This window comes from Pseudophryne corroboree, chromosome 3 (genome assembly GCF_028390025.1).
Source record: "Pseudophryne corroboree isolate aPseCor3 chromosome 3, aPseCor3.hap2, whole genome shotgun sequence".
Classification (NCBI taxonomy): Eukaryota; Metazoa; Chordata; class Amphibia; order Anura; family Myobatrachidae; genus Pseudophryne; species Pseudophryne corroboree.
In genome coordinates this window covers 376,652,390-376,672,587 of record NC_086446.1, presented here as the reverse complement: position 1 = coordinate 376,672,587, position 20,198 = coordinate 376,652,390, and the positions used below count along the sequence as shown (strand labels likewise).

General features: G+C 47.5%; 1 protein-coding gene across 1 annotated transcript in view; it reads right to left on the bottom strand.

Moving 5' to 3' along the window:
* Positions 1-17,523, bottom strand: part of GPATCH8 (G-patch domain containing 8) — a 145,081-nt gene extending 127,558 nt beyond the window's left edge. Inside the window, exon 1 of the mRNA XM_063959957.1 lies at positions 17,506-17,523. The gene's annotated coding sequence lies outside the window, so the exon portion shown is untranslated. The remainder of the gene's footprint in view (positions 1-17,505) is intronic.
* Between the last annotated feature and the right edge of the window lie 2,675 nt (positions 17,524-20,198).

The window sequence follows — 20,198 nt, the reverse complement described above, 5'->3', positions numbered from 1 at the left end:
CTTCAGCCGCCGATTTCCTGGACGTTCTTCTTGCTTCTGGCTCTGCAAGGGGGACGGCGGCGCGGCTCCGGGACCGGACGACCGAGGCTGGGCCTGTGTTCGATCCCTCTGGAGCTAATGGTGTCCAGTAGCCTAAGAAGCCCAAGCTAGCTGCAAGCAGGTAGGTTCGCTTCTTCTCCCCTCAGTCCCTCGTAGCAGTGAGTCTGTTGCCAGCAGATCTCACTGAAAATAAAAAACCTAAATATACTTTCTTTTCTAAGAGCTCAGGAGAGCCCCTAGTGTGCAACCAGCTCGGCCGGGCACAAAATTCTAACTGAGGTCTGGAGGAGGGGCATAGAGGGAGGAGCCAGTGCACACCAGGTAGTCCTAAATCTTTTCTTAGTTGTGCCCAGTCTCCTGCGGAGCCGCTATTCCCCATGGTCCTTACGGAGTCCCCAGCATCCACTAGGACGTCAGAGAAAATAATGAGTAATGGGCAAAGAAGAAAATATAACCGGATGTCCCTCTATTTTCTTCTCTGCTCATTACTCCTTTTATATCTGTACCCCCACCTTTTACCACTTATTCTTACCCCTCACTTTTCCCCTGTGCCCTCCACAAACCATTATTTCTCTTGCCTTGCACTTTCTCCTGCCATCCCCTTTCTTCCTCCTCATCTTCTGCTGAAGGTGATTGAATCCGGCTGTGAAGCGGTCAGAAGCGACATGGTGAAACCGGAGGATGGCAGGTAAGCATAATTTTATCAATTGATTCTATGTGCTTTTAGCCAAAGCAGAAGTTTTCACTGAAATCTGCAGAAGGCAAATTAGCGCTGCAGATCGCAGTCCCCATTATAGATGGGGACTACGGTCTTACCCCTATGTACCTAGCTCCGAAAAGCATAGCTTTTCAGAGTGTAGTCCTGCTGACACTTAGGGGTGCCGCAAAAACTTTTGAGACACTAAGGGTGCCACGAACAAAGAAAGTTCAAGAACCACTGGATTAAGGTACAGTAGTAGCACGTGCCGCCTTCCCCACCTCACTCTTTCCTCTCTCTCTGAAGGGTCCGCCCTTTGGACACAGGGACATACGCAATTCTCTGATCACGCAGCCGCCGCGGCCCACCCCCCAACGGTTCGCCCGCGCCTGTGTTGCCCGGACCGCACCCCCTAAACGGCGGCCACATGATGCCGGACCGCCCCCTCCCGCCCAGCGACCGCCTCTGCCTGTCAATCAGGCAGATGCAATCGCAGAGCTGAGACAGCCGACGGCTGTCTGGCATGTACCAGCGCACTGCGGTGCCGGCGCATACGCAGTTCAGACCTGATTGGCTGCTGTGTGAAAACACACAGCAGCGATCAGGTCTGAATTAGGCCCCCAGGTTGTCAGTGCTATGGATTATTTGTGGGAGGGGGCCTCAAATTGGTATCTTGCTTAGGGCCCCATGAGATCTAAATCCGCCTCTGCCCCGGGTCACTGATAGACATTGCTGCCGCCTCCCCTCACTCGCAGCCGGCCCGACACAACAGAGAGAGAGGCACCCAGAACGGAGCAGTGATTACCTGGCGGCAGGGGCAGGACAGCATGTCAGGCAGTGTGTCTATGGAGCTCGGACCTGGGGGCGGGCAGCAGGAGATGCGGAGTGGAAAGAGCTCTGTTCCTGGCTAAATCCTTAATCCGCAGCTACTCCCAGGTTGTGACCTTATCGTCGTGGATCCCCTGCCATTCTCAGCACCCAGCAACCCGGTAACAGGGATGGGCAGCTTGTGTTTGTGTCTGTATATATACATTTGTATACGTGTGTCGATGTTTGTGTACTTATAATAAGTATGTGTGTGTCTGTATCGTGCTCTGCCTGGCGCAATGTGTATAATGACGTGCTCTGCCTGGCGCAATGTGTATAATAACGTGTTCTGCCTGGCGCAATCTGTATAATAACGTGCTGTGCCTGGAGCAAAGTGTATAATGTGCTCTATCTGGCGCATTGTGCATAGGAGGTTCTATCTGGTGCAAAGTGTATAAGCGGCATTACTATGTGGTCACGCCCCGTCCCCATGAAGCCACGCCCCGTCCCCATGAAGCCACACCCCTAAAATTTTGCAACGCGCCTTCGGCGCGCACCGCCTATGCTTTGCATTCTGGAAGGTGGAACACCTATTCACTTTCTGCCTAAGGACACCAAAATGTCTAGTTACACCTCTGGTGCAGGTGGTCCTGCATGCTACACAGCCCAGCAGCATCGTCACCCCCCCCCCCCCCCCCCTTGCAACACTTTTGTAGTGTCCAAACAAGATTAAGATTAATACGAACCTTCATTTCAATGGGACCCAGAAAAAGACCGGTAGGACCCCAATTTATAAAAGTGAGGGGTCCCTGGGACCCACTTTTTTTTTGGCTCAGCGCGATCACTGCATCCTAAACTGACATGTTAGGGTGTTCCAAATTGTTTATTGCATAGTGTGGCTATTAAACAACGAGACTGCACTTACAAAAAAATAGACTATATTGCTCGAGTTAAAAGGGAGTGGGGGAACATTGACCTTGGACTATCCTTAAACGGTTTTGCAAGTGTCACTTCTCTTGCACTTGGATCTTTCAGTACGATTCTGAGACAAACGCCAGTCCATGCACTGGAAAACACCATCACTAAGAATAAAGAAAGCACATCAAAACAAATTCAAAGCCATATTGTTTTGATATCAGACCCAGACATTGCCAGATTTTCATTCCAACGAGAAAGATTGTGAAAAAGAAGTATAAATACAAATTCAAGCGCTAGGAGCTTGAATTTGTAGGTGTACTTTTTTTTTTACATTATTTTTCAGAGTATTTTGGATGCTTACTCTTTTATACGAATTTAGCTGCCTTGTGGGGGACTTCTATTGCGCACCATTACTAAGAAACTTGTTTTGATCAACAAGAAAGATTGGACAGGTAATCTTAAGGTGTGTACACACGGTGAGACAATCGCAAGAATAGTGCAGATCGCAAGGTGAAAGTCACTTTGCGATCCCGATTCGATCCAGATGCGCGGCCCCGCCAGGTCGGCATCGCAAGAAAAGATAGACTGTGCAGGCAAGTCAATTTTTGCTAGATCGGTGTACTATCTAGTTCATCTCACATGTCAATTACATCTCACATAAGCCAAAATCGTAAGCACACATAGGGGTCAATTCAATTCGGCAACTTATGAATAGCGCCGGGAATTAGCTCCCGACGCTATTCAATTCAGCTCCAGTTAAGTCGGCGATGTCTCGTTCTCGCCGACTAAACAGGTTGAATTTTCGGTAGAACGGGCATTCTCCGACTTAACTCCCCGGCGTGAGGCTGATTCCCGACAGAATCAGCCTCGCGCCGGCCGCGAGGAAGCACTTTTGTCGGGTTTCTTCTCTCATCCCCGGGGATGAGAAAAGAATTCCAGACAATTGCGGGTAACTAGCAGCTGAATTGAATAGCGTCGGGAGCTAATTCCCGGCGCTATTCATAAGTTGCCGAATTGAATTGACCCCATAGTCCATATCTCAAGAAAAGTTAGTCAAAATCGGTGGTGCTGGGCTCCGGGGAGTTCAGGGGAAATCGCAAAGTGAAAATCGGGCATAGCAAGGATCTCACCGTGTGTACACACCTTTATAATGTGTATCCAGCTTAACACTTCACCTTTAACAAGAATTTGCGGAATAATACCAACAGTTTGCATTCAATTAATAAGCAACTAATATCTAGTCTGTGGCCAGATTTCCTCAAGTCGTCTTTATTGGGTATATGTATTTTTATTGACATTTTTATATTGTACTACAGGTTGAGTATCCCATATCCAAATATTTACGAAATACGGAATATTCCGAAATACGGACTTTTTTGAATAAGAGTGAGATAGTGAAACCTTTGTTTTTTGATGACTCAATGTATACAAACTTTGTTTAATACACAAAGTTATTAAAAATATTGTATTAAATGACCTTCAGGCTGTGTGTATAAGGTGTATATGAAACATAAATGAATTGTGTGAATGTACACACACTTTGTTTAATGTACAAAGTTATAAAAAATATTGGCTAAAATTGCCTTCAGGCTGTGTGTATAATAAGAATTTACTTACCGATAATTCTATTTCTCGGAGTCCGTAGTGGATGCTGGGGTTCCTGAAAGGACCATGGGGAATAGCGGCTCCGCAGGAGACAGGGCACAAAAGTAAAGCTTTTACAGGTCAGGTGGTGTGTACTGGCTCCTCCCCCTATGACCCTCCTCCAGACTCCAGTTAGGTACTGTGCCCGGACGAGCGTACACAATAAGGGAGGATTTTGAATCCCGGGTAAGACTCATACCAGCCACACCAATCACACCGTACAACTTGTGATCTAAACCCAGTTAACAGTATGATAACAGAGGAGCCTCTGAAAGATGGCTTCCTAAACAATAACCCGAATTAGTTAACAATAACTATGTACAAGTATTGCAGATAATCCGCACTTGGGATGGGCGCCCAGCATCCACTACGGACTCCGAGAAATAGAATTATCGGTAAGTAAATTCTTATTTTCTCTATCGTCCTAAGTGGATGCTGGGGTTCCTGAAAGGACCATGGGGATTATACCAAAGCTCCCAAACGGGCGGGAGAGTGCGGATGACTCTGCAGCACCGAATGAGAGAACTCCAGGTCCTCCTTTGCCAGGGTATCAAATTTGTAAAAATTTACAAACGTGTTCTCCCCTGACCACGTAGCTGCTCGGCAGAGTTGTAATGCCGAGACCGCAGCTCTGCCCTATGTCGAATGGAAAATTAAATAAGGGCTTTTATAAAACAAAAGCCGCCAGTTCAGATACTCTCCCGGCCGAAGCCAGGGCCAGTAACATAGTCACTTTCCATGTGAGATATTTCAAATCCACATCCTTTAGTGGTTCAAACCAATTGGATTTGAGGAATCTAAAACTACATTTAGATCCCACGGTGCCACCTTAGGCACCACAGGAGGCTGTATATGCAGTACTCCTTTGATAAAAATCTGGACCTCAGGGACTGAGGCCAATTCTTTTTGGAAGAATATTGATAGGGCCGAAATTTGAACCTTAATAGATCCCAATTTGAGACCCATAGACAATCCTGATTGCAGGAAATGTAGGAAAACGACCCAGTTGAAATTCCTCCATCGGAGCACTCCGCTGCTCGCACCACGCAACATATTTTCGCCAAATACGGCGATAATGCTTCGCGGTGACTTCCTTCCTTGCCTTTATCAAGGTAGGAATGACTTCTTCTGGAATGCCTTTTAGGATCTGGCATTCAAACGCCATGCCGTCAAACGCAGCCGCGGTAAGTCTTGAAAAAGACAAGGACCCTGCTGAAGCAGGTCCCTTCTCAGAAGTAGAGGCCACGGATCGTCCGTGACCATCTCTTGAAGTTCCGGGTACCAAGTCCTTCTTGGCCAATCCGGAGCCACTAGTCTTACTCCTCTTTGCCGTATAATCCTCAAAACCTTTGGTATGAGAGGCAGAGGAGGAAACACCTATACCGACTGATACACCCAATGTGTTACCAGCGCGTCCACAGCTATTGCCTGCGGATCTCTTGACCTGGCGCAATACCTGTCCAGTGTCTTGTTGAGGCGAGACGCCATCATGTCCACCATTGGTTTTACCCAACGGTTTAATAGCATGTGGAAAACTTCTGGATGAAGTCCCCACTCTCCCGGGTGAAGGTCGTGTCTGCTGAGGAAGTCTGCTTCCCAGTTGTCCACGCCCGGGATGAATACTGCTGACAGTGCTATCACGTGATTCTCCGCCCAGCGAAGGATCCTGGCAGCTTCTGCCATTGCCCTCCTGCTTCTTGTGCCGCCCTGTCTGTTTACATGGGCGACTGCCGTGATGTTGTCCGACTGGATCAACACCGGTCTTCCTTGAAGCAGAGGTTTCGCCTGGCTTAGAGCATTGTAGATTGCTCTTAGTTCCAGAATGCTTATGTGAAGAGACTTTTTCAGGCTCGACCACACTCCCTGGAAATTTCTTCCCTGTGTGACTGCTCCCCAGCCTCTCAGGCTGGCATCCGTGGTCACCAGGATCCAATCCTGCATGCCGAATCTGCGGCCCTCCAATAGATGAGCCTCCTGCAACCACCACAGAAGGGATACCCTTGTCCTCTGCGACAGGGTTATCCGCAGGTGCATCTGAAGATGCGACCCTGACCATTTGTCCAACAGATCCCTTTGCATGGAATCTGCCGAAAGGGATTGCTTCGTAAGAAGCTACCATTTTTTTTTAGGACTCTTGTGCATTGATGTACAGACACCTTTCCTGGTTTTAGGAGGTTCCTGACCAGGTCAGATAACTCCTTGGCTTTTTCTTCGGGAAGAAAAACCTTTTTCTGAACTGTGTCCAGAATCATCCCCAGGAACAGCAGACGAGTTGTCGGCATTAATTGGGATTTTGGAATATTCAGAATCCATCCGTGCTGCTTTAGCACCTCTTGAGATAGTGCTAAACCCATCTCTAGCTGTTCTCTGGACCTTGCCCTTATTAGGAGATCGTCCAAGTATGGGATAATTAATACGCCTTTTCTTCGAAGAAGAAATATTATCTCGGCCATTACCTTTGTAAAGACCCGAGATGCCGTGGACAAACCAAACGGCAGCGTCTGAAACTGATAGTGACAGTTTTGTACAACGAACCTGAGGTACCCCTGGTGTGAGGGGTAATTGGAACGTGGAGATACGCATCCTTGATGTCCAAGGATACCATAAAGTCCCCTTCTTCCAGGTTCGCTATCACTGCTCTGAGTGACTCCATCTTGAACTTGAACTTCTTTATGTACAGGTTCAAGGACTTCAGATTTAGAATAGGCCTTACCGAGCCATCCGGCTTCGGTACCACAAAAAGAGTGGAATAATACCCCTTCCCTTGTTGTAGAAGAGGTACCTTGACTATCACCTGCTGAGAATACAGCTTGTGAATGGCTTCCAAAACCGTCTCCCTTTCTGAGGGGGACGTTGGTAAAGCAGACTTCAGGAAACGGCGAGGTGGCTCTGTCTCTAATTTCAACCTGTACCCCTGAGATATTATCTGCAGGATCCAGGGATTTACCTGCGAGTGAGCCCACTGCGCGCTGTAATTCTTGAGACGACCGCCTACCGCCCCCGAGTCCGCTTGCGAAGCCCCAGCGTCATGCTGAGGCTTTTGTAGAAGCCGGGGAGGGCTTCTGTTCCTGGGAAGGAGCTGCCTGTTGCTGTCTCTTCCCTCGTCCTCTGCCTCGTGGCAGATATGAATAGCCCTTTGCTCTCTTATTTTTAAAGGAACGAAAGGGCTGCGGTTGAAAGGTCGGTGCCTTTTTCTGTTGGGGAGTGACTTGAGGTAGAAAGGTGGATTTCCCGGCCGTAGCCGTGGCCACCAAATCCGATAGACCGACCCCAAATAACTCCTCTACGCATCGCCTGTCCACTGTCGTGTCCATAAAGCTCTTCTGGCCGAAATGGACATAGCACTTACCCGTGATGCCAGTGTGCAGATATCTCTCTGTGCATCACGCATATAAAGAAATGCATCCTTTATTTGTTCTAACGACAGTAAAATATTGTCCCTGTCCAGGGTATCAATATTTTCGATCAGGGACTCTGACCAAACTACCCCAGCACTGCACATCCAGGCAGTCGCAATATCTGGTCGTAGTATAACACCTGCATGTGTGTATATACCTTTTTGGATATTTTCCATCCTCATATCTGATGGATCTTTAAGTGCGGCCGTCTCAGGAGAGGGTAACGCCACTTGTTTTGATAAGCGTGTTAGCGCTTTGTCCACCCTAGGAGGTGTTTCCCAGCGCTCCCTAACCTCTGGCGGGAAAGGGTATAAAGCCAATAACTTCTTTGAAATTAGCAGTTTTTTTTTTTTTTTATCGGGGCACCCCACGCTTCATCACACACGTCATTTAATTCTTCTGATTCGGTAAAAACTACTGGTAGTTTTTTCACACCCCACATAATACCCTGTTTAGTGGTACCTGTAGTATCAGCTAAATGTAACATCTCCTTTATTGCCAAAATCATATAACGTGTGGCCCTACTGGAAAATACGGTTAATTCGTCACCTTCACCACCAGAATCAGTGCCTGTGTCTGGGTCTGTGTCGACCGACTGAGGCAAGGGGCGTTTTACAGCCCCTGACGGTATTTGAGGCGCCTGGACAGGCACTAATTGAGTGTCCGGCCGCCTCATGTCGGCAAACGACTGCTTAAGCGAGTTGACGCTATCCCGTAATTCCACAAATAAAGGCATCCATTCTGGTGTCGACCCCCTAGGAGGTGACATCCTCATATTTGGCAATTGCTCCGCCTCCACACCAATAACGTCCTCATACATGTCGACACACACGTACCGACACACAGCAGACACACAGGGAATGCTCTATACGAAGACAGGACCCACTAGCCCTTTGGGGAGACAGAGGGAGAGTCTGCCAGCACACACCAAAAAGCGCTATATATGACAGGGATAGCCTTATGATTAAGTGCTCCCTTATAGCTGCTTTTATATTAATATATTGCCATTTATTTTGCCCCCCCTCTCTGTTATACCCTGTTTCTGTAGTGCAGTGCAGGGGAGAGACCTGGGAGCCTTCCTGACCAGCGGAGCTGTGACAGAAAATGGCGCCGTGTGCTGAGGAGATAGGCCCCGCCCCTTTTTCGGCGGGCTCGTCTCCCGCTATTTAGTACATTTAGGCAGGGGTAAATATCTCCATATAGCCTCTGGGGCTATATGTGAGGTATTTTTAGCCTTTTTAAAGGTTTTCATTTGCCTCCCAGGGCGCCCCCCCCCAGCGCCCTGCACCCTCAGTGACTGCCGTGTGAAGTGTGCTGAGAGGAAAATGGCGCACAGCTGCAGTGCTGTGCGCTACCTTAAGAAGACTGCAGGAGTCTTCAGCCGCCGATTCTGGACCTCTTCTTGCTTCAGCATCTGTGAGGGGGCCGGCGGCGTGGCTCCGGTGACCATCCAGGCTGTACCTGTGATCGTCCCTCTGGAGCTTCATGTCCAGTAGCCAAGAAGCCAATCCATCCTGCACGCAGGTGAGTTCACTTCTTCTCCCCTCTGTCCCTCGTTGCAGTGATCCTGTTGCCAGCAGGAATCACTGTAAAATAAAAAACCTAAGCTAAACTCTCTAAGCAGCTCTTTATGAGAGCCACCTAGAATTGCACCCTTCTCGGCCGGGCACAAAAATCTAACTGGAGTCTGGAGGAGGGTCATAGGGGGAGGAGCCAGTACACACCACCTGACCTGTAAAAGCTTTACTTTTGTGCCCTGTCTCCTGCGGAGCCGCTATTCCCCATGGTCCTTTCAGGAACCCCAGCATCCACTTAGGACGATAGAGAAAAGGTGTATATGAAACATAATACATTTTGTGCTTAGATTTAGGTCCCATCACCATGATATCTCATTATGGTATGCAATTATTCTAAAATACGGAAAAATACCATATCCAAAATACGTCTGGTCCCAAGCATTTTGGATAAGGGATACTCAACCTGTATTTCATTAAAACTGCAATAATTTACTGAATAGCATCCTTATTTGCTTTTTATATGATACTGGTGATTAATTGGCTTCTAGGGGAAAAAAGAAAACAAACCCCAGTGCATGTGTGTGACCAAGTCATAGTGAATATGAACAAAGTATACACTAAGGCAGTGGTGGCCAACGTGTGGCTCCCAACACTCAAAGTCACGTGACCACAAGAGATCTGTAAACCGCTTCACTCCAGCCAGACATGCAGCAGCACTACGTAGACTGAGAACTAAGGGAGCCAAATACACACGGGGGAGCTGGCTGGAGTGACACAGGCGGGTGCTGGCTGGAGTGACACAGGAGGCTGCTGGCTGGAGTGACACATGGGGGAACTGAAGTGAATCTGGCTTTTCAATATATTTTATGTGGATCTGGCTTTTTCAATTATTTGACGTAGAAGTGGCTTTTTCATTGTATTTTATGTTGGATCTGGCTTTTTCACTGTATTTTATACCAGGGGCGTGGCCTCCCAGGCACAAGGTCACACCCCATTTTTGCAAGTGTGCCTTCGGCTCGAAGTCGGCTCTTTGATGTACCTAACAAGATTTCCTGGCTCTTTGTCTCTGACTGGTTGGCCACCCATGCACTAAGGAGTCAATCCAATGAGGTGCGAGTTGTCCGTTTTCTCTGCAAATTCACTTTGCTATCAAACTACAAACTCGCATTGCAGCAATCAGAGGATTTTATTTTGAAGACCTCCTTGAGAGTGTGAAATGGTAGAGGAAATCTTTACTGTTAGGTAAAAATCTCAGGACTTGCTTCTGAACCCCTTGCCAACCCTCTTAATGACTAATTAGGCATTTAAAAGTTTACACTATGGAGGAGGTGGCATGGAGATGATCTTATCTCAAAGCTTCGCCTCTGCCCGTGATGATGTCAGCGCCGCCTCCGCCCCCAATGGCAACCCATCTGGAAGGAGTCTCATGGCGGGTGTGCCCACATTAGCAATGTCAAAGGGGTACAAATCAGCCATTTGACACCTTTTAAAAGCATCCAGTACTTTCCTTATGCCCACTAACAGCCTTCTGTATGATTATGCTAACAAAGTTGTCACTTTTTTGAGGTCCAGAAAGGCCTCCACACTTTTTCATTCACTTGCCCATATACCTAAAGATTTATCTTCCAATCTGGCTGGTTGGAACAAAAAGCTGGTAATGGATGGGAGCAAACGACATGGATGGGGGCAACTGTCATTTACTCCCATCCATTGCCAGATTTTCGTTCCAACCAGCCAGATTGGAAGATAAATCTTTAGGTGTATGGGCACCTTAAGAATTATTGATAGTCCAGTATTTCAATGTGACATATGTATACTGCTCAAAAAAATAAAGGGAACACTTAAACAACACAATGTAACTCCAAGTCAATCACACTTCTGTGAAATCAAACTGTCCACTTAGGAAGCAACACTGATTGATAATCAATTTCACATGCTGTTGTGCAAATGGAATAGACAACAGGTGGAAATTATAGGCAATTAGCAAGACACCCCCAATAAAGGAGTTGTTCTACAGGTAGTGACCACAGACCACTTCTCAGCTCCTATGCTTTCTGGCTGATGTTTTGGTCACTTTTGAAAGCTGGCGATGCTTTCACTCTAGTGGTAGCATGAGACGGAGTCTACAACCCACACAAGTGGCTCAGGTAGTGCAGCTCATCCAGGATGGCACATCAATGCGAGCTGTGGCAAGAAGGTTTGCTGTGTCTGTCAGCGTAGTGTCCAGAGCATGGAGGCGCTACCAGGAGACAGGCCAGTACATCAGGAGACGTGGAGGGAGCCGTAGGAGGGCAACAACCCAGCAGCAGGACCGCTACCACCACCTTTGTGCAAGGAGGAACAGGAGGAGCACTGCCAGTACCCTGCAAAATGACCTCCAGCAAGCCACAAATGTGCATGTGTCTACTCAAACGATCAGAAACAGACTCCATGAAGGTGGTATGAGGGCCCGACGTCCACAGGTGGGGGTTGTGCTTACAGCCCAACACCGTGCAGGACGTTTGGCATTTGCCAGAGAACACCAAGACTGGCAAAGTCGCCACTGGCGCCCTGTGCTCTTCACAGATGAAAGCAGGGTCTCACTGAGCACATGTGACAGAGTCTGGAGACGCCAAGGAGAACGTTCTGCTGCCAGCAACATCCTCCAGCATGACCGGTTTGGCAGTGGGTCAGTAATGGTGTGGGTGGCATTTCTTTGGGGGGCCGCACAGCCCTCCATGTGCTCGCCAGAGGTAGCCTGACTGCCATTAGGTACCGAGATGAGATCCTCAGACCCCTTGTGAGACCATATGCTGGTGCGGTTGGCTTTGGGTTCCTCCTAATGCAAGATAATGCTAGACCTCATGTGGCTGGAGTGTGTCAGCAGTTCCTGCAAGACGAAGGTATTGATGCTATGGACTGGCCCGCCCGTTTCCCAGACCTGAATCCAATTGAGCACATCTGGGACATCATGTCTCGCTCCATCCACCAACGCCACGTTGCACCACAGACTGTCCAGGAGTTGGCGGATGCTTTAGTCCAGGAGGAGATCCCTCAGGAGACCATCCGCCACCTCATCAGGAGCATGCCCAGGCGTTGTAGGGAGGTCATACAGGCACCTGGAGGCCACACACACTACTGAGCCTCATTTTGACTTGTTTTAAGGACATTACATTAAAGTTGGATCAGCCTGTAGTGTGTTTTTCCACTTTAATTTTGCGTGTGACTCCAAATCCAGACCTCCATGGGTTAATAAATTTGATTTCCATTGATAATGTGTGTGATTTTGTTGTCAGCACATTCAACTATGTAAAGAACAAAGTATTTAATAAGAATATTTCATTCATTCAGATCTAGGATGTGTTATTTTAGTGTTCCTTTTATTTTTTTGAGCAGTGTACTTTAATAATGTAGTATATCAAGCACGTTTAAATGAATAAATGTAGCTGTGCTAATAAACTTAGATTTTTTTTTTACCCATTATCAAAAGCCACAGAAATTGCTCAAAAAGCAGATATATAATAATAATAATAATAATAATAATAATAATAATAATAATAATAATAATAATAAAAAAGCTTATATAAAGCATTACTGGAACACAGTTCCAATCTGGGTCAGACCCAGGACAGACCCCTTTTTCAACACAATCCGGGCGGAATTCAATTGTTTGTCCACTAGCAGCGACTAGATGGCGCCCAAACGAAGCTATTCAATTGTAGAGCCTAAGGGGCCTGATCAGCGCAAAAAGAAAACACACATGAATTGCGCTCCACAATCTCCCAATACAATTGAATATCGCCCTTAAAACTCTCCCCTCAAAGTGAATAAGATGCCGTGTGCATCTATTGACCAGTGGCAATGGGAAAAAGCAACTTTTCCCACCTTTGGGACACTACAGCCCACGGGTGGGGACAGCACTAGCCAGGCTGTTTTAGCAGAGCGCCGCGATTAGGGAAGGGCACATTTTTCCACTTTAAAATCCGGCAGGACGATGGAGCACTAGAATGTGCCGTGAATTGCAGAGTGGTCTTATAATCTATTAAGTTTGTAGCTCTCAAAGTATTTATTGTATGCCTAGTATACCAAGTTTGAACCACTTGTTCCTTAAAACGTCAGACCAGCTCTTCAATTTGTCCAAAATGATTAGCTTGGAAGCATGGCAATATTTGGGCATGATTACTAAAGTCCAGGAGAAATATGAAATATATGTGAATGCATGTACCCAATGCTCTGCTGAAGGTATAACCCAAACTGCAGAACAGAGTCAATGACATTAGCAGTAACACGTGCCTGTTTTTTCGCTAACAATATACAGCATTTAAGAACATAACAAGTACAAAACTATTACTGGTAAAGGGGACATACCCGTGAACAGCTGAGGAGATAAATGTAAGTGCTTCAAATAGCACATGTGTTATAAGAACACGCTCACTTGGCTGCAGGTGCCCCCGTTGCTCCCGTCACTCTACAGAAGAAACAACAGACAGGGCACAGCTTGCAGGAGTATCAGATCATTGTAACAATGTGATAGGCAGCCAAGATAAATATTCAATTGAAGAGGTTTATCTTTAAAGTGTACCTGTCAGTAATGCTGTCCGTACATCTAAGGGGTGCTTCCTTCATGCCGATCTGCAGACTCCGATGATTAGAGATTTTTCGCAGAATCGGCAAAATACAGCATGTTAAAAATCTCCAACTTGCTGATTCCGATCATTTTTGGGTTGGAATTGGCAATCGAGATTGTCCAACATGTTGGATTTAGCTGATCACCTAAATCAGGCATTAGCAAAACAGGGAAATGTCCCGGTAGATGTATGGGCCCCCTTAAGATTAACCCCACAATTCAATAAAGTCTTGCTTGCTTTCAATGTCCTACTCATGTCATGTCCACAGGAGGTAACACATTTTTATTTAGTTTTTGTTACAGTTTTTGTTTTCCTAATAATTGGAAAGAGAATCTTACACACTGTGACTGTATTGCAAAGTAGGATTCCAAGCCGCTGACGGCATTTTCAGGTATCCTTAGATACACTCTCCAGCAGTGCACATCTAACGGACTGCAAATTGGGTAGGGATATGTATGCAAGAATGCCATTTTTTGATTACACTTTAAAAATCATTATTTTGTTATTATCTTTTTAACACTGGATACACAGAAAGGTGATAAATGGGTATGAGGGAGAGACATGCAGGACACAAATAAAATATCTACTAGATTTGTTTTGTACAAATTAAACAAATCAATATCATAGGGTAACTTGTGTTACCACATTATTTACAAAACTGCACTAGATAAATTGGGTATTTATAGAAGCCTCTAAGGGAGGGGAGAAGGGACATCAGTATAGAGGATTAGGGTGCAGTTGGAAAACAAGGAGAGAAGAGACTTCGCATTCACAGTAGTTAAGTCAGTACGGTTGATGTGGGCTGTCATGGTATTCAGAGCGGGGACTAAGGAATCTGTTAGGGCAGTCATGTAGTATGCTTGTAATGTGCTGAGGGCAGAAAACCTGCCAAATTTTATTAATGACATCTGTGACGGGGGTGGGGGCAGCATGTTTTCCAATTGGCTGCCACTACACAGTTTGAAATATTTAATGTCTAATGAGCTTGCCTACATGGATGAAAAAGGACCCACCTGGACCTTGGCACACTAGATGCCCCAGCATGCTTGTAAAGTTTTACAAACATTAACACAAACCCACCACCGAGGGATATCGGGTATATCATTGTTAGTAAGGACTGTGGGGTAGATATACTACAGCGGCACATATCATGCCGCTATAGCTCTTCACAGAGGCAAAGCAGGAAGGTACATCCACGAGATGTAAGAACAACTTGTTTGTCGGAACAAAGGATATAAAACGGTTAAACCCGACCAAAACGCTAGGTGCGACGCGAAGTGCTGTTTGGCACCCAAACAGGTTACTTTTCACACATTTCAGATGAAATGTGTCACCCAACAATTGCTCCGTTGGGTGCAATCTAGTGCCCGCTATGGGGTGAAACAATTGAATTACCCCCTTGACCATAAGCAGATCAATTACTAGGTGTAGTTTAGGTAAAATTAAATACCAGCCACAAACGTAAATGGAATAGTGCTTTCTCAATATTTAATAATTATAGAAGATTTCATGCTGGTTTACAATAAACAGGTATTCAGCAGCACCTCTAATATAAGGCATAGACACAAACAAAGGAATTACATTTTATTTGGGGCGGAATTAATGGGTGCCCAATGGAGCAATTCAATTGTTTGCGCGCGCCCATTAATTATTGTGGTTGTCGCACCCAAATAGACCAGGATTAGCAGCTAAACCAGTCTAAAGTCTTGGTTAGGGTACCCAGAAAAACCCACAGACATCTTGAACATTTCCGCTTGCCACTTCACCGCCCTCCATCTGGTGTCCCCCCCCCCACCCCAGCGGCACTTGGGCCCGAAAGAACCAACAACTGATTTGCTCCAGCAGGTATCCCCATAATATGCAATCACAAGGATCCCTACCAAAATACTCATGGGGTAAGGGGGTGGGAGAGACGTGTCAGTGGAGGATGCTGTAGTGGCAATTGGAAATGTGCCCTCGGACGCAGCACAGATCACTGTCTACTTAAATCAGACTCCTCCTGCCACATCAACATATTAGCGCAATCGCTGCTGTTTCTATGTAAGCAGCACCGACAGAACCTTTAACCACATCCGAATGTGGCTGAAGGTGTCCTACCTTCCTACAATTATTGAGGCAGAATGGATGTTAGATGTATGGGCATTCACGCAAACGTGTCTGACTACAACGTACGAATCTGGCAGGAGGAGAATGACCTGAAGGCACCCAGTTAAAACGCCAGTGAGAGTGCAAATGAAAAGCTATTAAGTATAGGCACATAAGGATACTCTCCTGAACCTCAATGCATTTGCTTGCAGAAAGCTTGACATAGCAAATATTACTGACTGCAAATGCCAATGTGTAGGCGAGAAGTACAAGGACCGGAAAGGGGGATGCGGAGGAGCGGAGCACAAGAACCAGAAAGGCGAATATGGGAGAGTGGTGGCTGTCCCCAGCATCATAAAAAGAGTAACGCTTACTAGTCTTGTGCCTAGAGTGCCCCCTCCCCCGTACTGTTTCTTTACTGGGAAATGTTGGAGGGTATGGGACGGGGAGGGGGATGCAGAAGAGCGGAGCACAAGGACTGGAAAGGGGAAAATGGGAGAGCGGCGGCTGTCCCCAGTATCCTAAAAAGAGTAGCGCTTAATAGTCTTGCGCCCACCCCCCCCTGTACTATTTATTTACTAGGAAACGTTGGAGGGTATTGGACCGGGAGATGGTGGAAAAGCGGAGCACAAGGACCGAGGAGGGGGATGCGGAAGAGCGGAGCACAAGGACTGGAGAGGGGGATGGATTGGACCAGGAAGGGGGATGCAGAAGAGCGGAGCACAAGGACCGCGGAGGGGGATGCAGAAGAGCGGATCACATGGACAGGGGAGGGGGATGGTCTTGGAACAGGAAGGGGTATACAGAAGAGAGGCGTACAAGTACCAGGGAGGGGGAAGGCGGAAGAGCAAGACACAAGGACCCAGGAGGGGGATGCTCTTGGACCAGTAAGTGGGATACAGAAGAGCAAAGCACAAGGACCGCGGAGGGGGAAGGCGGAAGAGCGGAGCACACGGAACGGGGAGGGGGTTGGTCTTGGACCAGGAAGGGGAATACAAAGGAGCAGAGCACAAGGATCGGGGAGGGGGAAGGCGGAAGAGCGCAGCACAAGGACCAGGAAGGGGAATGGTCTTGGACCAGGAAGGGGGATACAGGGGAGCGGAGCACAAGGACCGGGGTGGGGGATGGCGGAAGAGCGGAGCACAAAGACAGGGAAGGGGGTCATGGAAGTAGAGAGCACAAACCGGGAAAGGGTTTATGGAGATGCAGAGCACAAGGACCGGGAAATGGAATTGAGATGCATAAAGGACCGGAATAGTGCAGACCCTCCAACATGACCCGCCCCACTAGGTACAAAATGCTCTGTTTCTGGACTTCCCTCTTAATTTATGATTTCCATCACCTGTGTTGAATTAGTTACATGATAAGAAAGCTGTTTCTTCACAGGTGATGGCAATCATAAATTAAGAGGAAAGTCCAGAAACAGAGCATTTTGTACCTAGTGGGGCGGGTCATGTTGGAGGGTCTGATAGTGGAGGTACGGAATACAAGGATGGAGAAGGAGAAACCGAATTCCGCAGCGCACCGAGATGGGAGGAGGGGGCTTTGGTGTAGTGGGAGGAGCAATGAAAAAAACTGAGAGGTCGAGTTCATATAAGGTAATGTCGCGGCTGTGTGCGGGGGAGGCCGGTACTGAGAGACGGTCCGGAGGTCACGGTAAACACGGCAATGACGGGTGATGTTCCCGGTGGATACAATATCAGGGTTACTATGCTGCGACACGTCACCGCCCCACCCAGCGGCCGATGCCGTACACTCGCCGATTGGCGGACAACCCGTCAAGGCCCTGGTACCTGGAAGTCTCGGTCCTCATTAAACCTGGAAAATCTATCCGCGGCCATCTTCCTGCGTCTGCGGGGGTGACTATCGCCGTACACCAGTCTCCGCCCTCTCGCGACATTACGCATCACATAGCCACGCCCATAGCACGGCCACCCTCACGGCTGCTGCTGGCGTCAGACTCACGCGCACGGTAATGGCGTCGCCGTCTACGCAGTGGTTCTGCTGTTGCTAGTTCCCTGGTCTCCCCTGCTTTCTCCTAGCAGGGTCAGCAGCATGTCGGCCTGGACCTGTTCTTTGTTTTCCTTCATTTCTTTTGTTCTTACGTTATACTTGTAATTGAGATAATCAATCATCAAGATATCTGATACATGTTGGAAATGTTGAACATAGTCCAGTGAACGTAAAATAGGGTGAGATATACTATACCATACCTCCCAACATGACCCTCTCCAGGAGGGACACAATGCTCTGCTTCTGGACTTTTCTCTTAATTTATGATTGCCATCACCTGTGCTGAAACACCTTTCTTATCCATTAACCTGTTCAACACAGGTGCTGGCAATCATAAATTAAGAGAAAAGTCCAGGAGCAGAGCATTGTGTCCCTCCTGGAGAGGGTCATGTAGGGAGGTATGCTATACTATGGGTGTTGGTTATTATCTTGACAATGTTATTATTGACAATCATATGGTCAACTGTTACAAAAGTTCGACATGCAATGGTAAATACTCCAATGGTCGATATGTTTTTGGGCAAAATCTTGTATATTAAATGTTATGTGACCACCGTCATGCTTTGGTGAAGGTGGCTCGCTCCACTCTGCTCACCACAGGTTCCAACTCTCAGTTGATGGCCAGGGATCCGGTCTCTAGGTCGACAGTAACTAGGTCAAAAGGTCGACATGAGTTCACTTTTTTCTCTAACGTCCTAAGTGGATGCTGGGGACTCCGTCAGGACCATGGGGAATAGCGGCTCCGCAGGAGACAGGGCACAAAAATAAAGCTTTAGGATTAGGTGGTGTGTACTGGCTCCTCCCCCTATGACCCTCCTCCAAGCCTCAGTTAGGTTTTTGTGCCCGTCCGAGCAGGGTGCAATCTAGGTGGCTCTCCTAAAGAGCTGCTTAGAAAAAGTTTTTAGGTTTTTTATTTTCAGTGAGTCCTGCTGGCAACAGGCTCACTGCATCGAGGGACTTAGGGGAGAGAATTTCAACTCACTTGCGTGCAGGATGGATTGGATTCTTAGGCTACTGGACACCATTAGCTCCAGAGGGAGTCGGAACACAGGTCTCACCCTGGGGTTCGTCCCGGAGCCGCGCCGCCGACCCCCCTTACAGATGCTGAAGATTGAAGGTCCGGAAACAGGCGTCAGAAGGCTCTTCAGTCTTCATGAAGGTAGCGCACAGCACTGCAGCTGTGCGCCATTGTTGTCACACACTTCACACCAAGCGGTCACGGAGGGTGCAGGGCGCTGCTGGGGGCGCCCTGGGCAGCAATATTTAATACCTTTATGGCAAAAGAATACATCACATATAGCCATTGAGGCTATATGTATGTATTTAACCCATGCCAGATATCTAAAACTCCGGGAGAAAAGCCCGCCGAAATAGGGGGTGGGGCTTATTCTCCTCAGCACACCGCCATTTTCCTGCTCAGCTCCGCTGTGAGGAAGGCTCCCAGGACTCTCCCCTGCACTGCACTACAGAAACAGGGTAAAACAGAGAGGGGGGGCATTTTTTGGCGATATTTTGATATATTTAAGCTGCTATAAGGAACAACACTTATATAAGGTTGTTCCCATATATATTATAGCGCTTGGGTGTGTGCTGGCAAACTCTCCCTCTGTCTCCCCAAAGGGCTAGTGGGGTCCTGTCTTCGATAAGAGCATTCCCTGTGTGTCTGCTGTGTGTCGGTACGTGTGTGTCGACATGTATGAGGACGATGTTGGTGTGGAGGCAGAGCAATTGCCGATAATGGTGATGTCACCCCCCAGGGAGTCGACACCGGAATGGATGGCTTTGTTTATGGAATTACGTGATAATGTCAGCACATTACAAAAATCAGTTGACGACATGAGACGGCCGGCAAACCAGTTAGTACCTGCCCAGGCGTCTCAGACACCGTCAGGGGCTGTAAAGCGCCCTTTACCTCAGTCGGTCGACACAGACCCAGACACAGACACTGAATCTAGTGTCGACGGTGATGAAACAAACGTATTTTCAAGTAGGGCCACACGTTATATGATCACGGCAATGAAGGAGGCTTTGCATATCTCTGATACTGCAAGTACCACAAAAAGGGGTATTATGTGGGGGGTAAAAAAAAACTACCTGTAGTTTTTCCTGAATCAGAGGAATTAAATGATGTATGTGATGAAGCGTGGGTTAACCCAGATAGAAAAGTGCTAATTTCAAAAAAGTTATTAGCATTATACCCTTTCCCGCCAGAGGTTAGGGCGCGCTGGGAAACACCCCCTAGGGTGGATAAGGCGCTCACACGCTTATCAAAACAAGTGGCGTTACCGTCTCCTGATACGGCCGCCCTCAGGGATCCAGCTGATAGGAGACTGGAAACTACCCTAAAAAGTATATACACATACTGGTGTTATACTGCGACCAGCCGTCGCCTCAGCCTGGATGTGCAGTGCTGGGGTCGTCTGGTTGGATTCCCTGACTGAAAATATTGATACCCTGGATAGGGACAGTATTT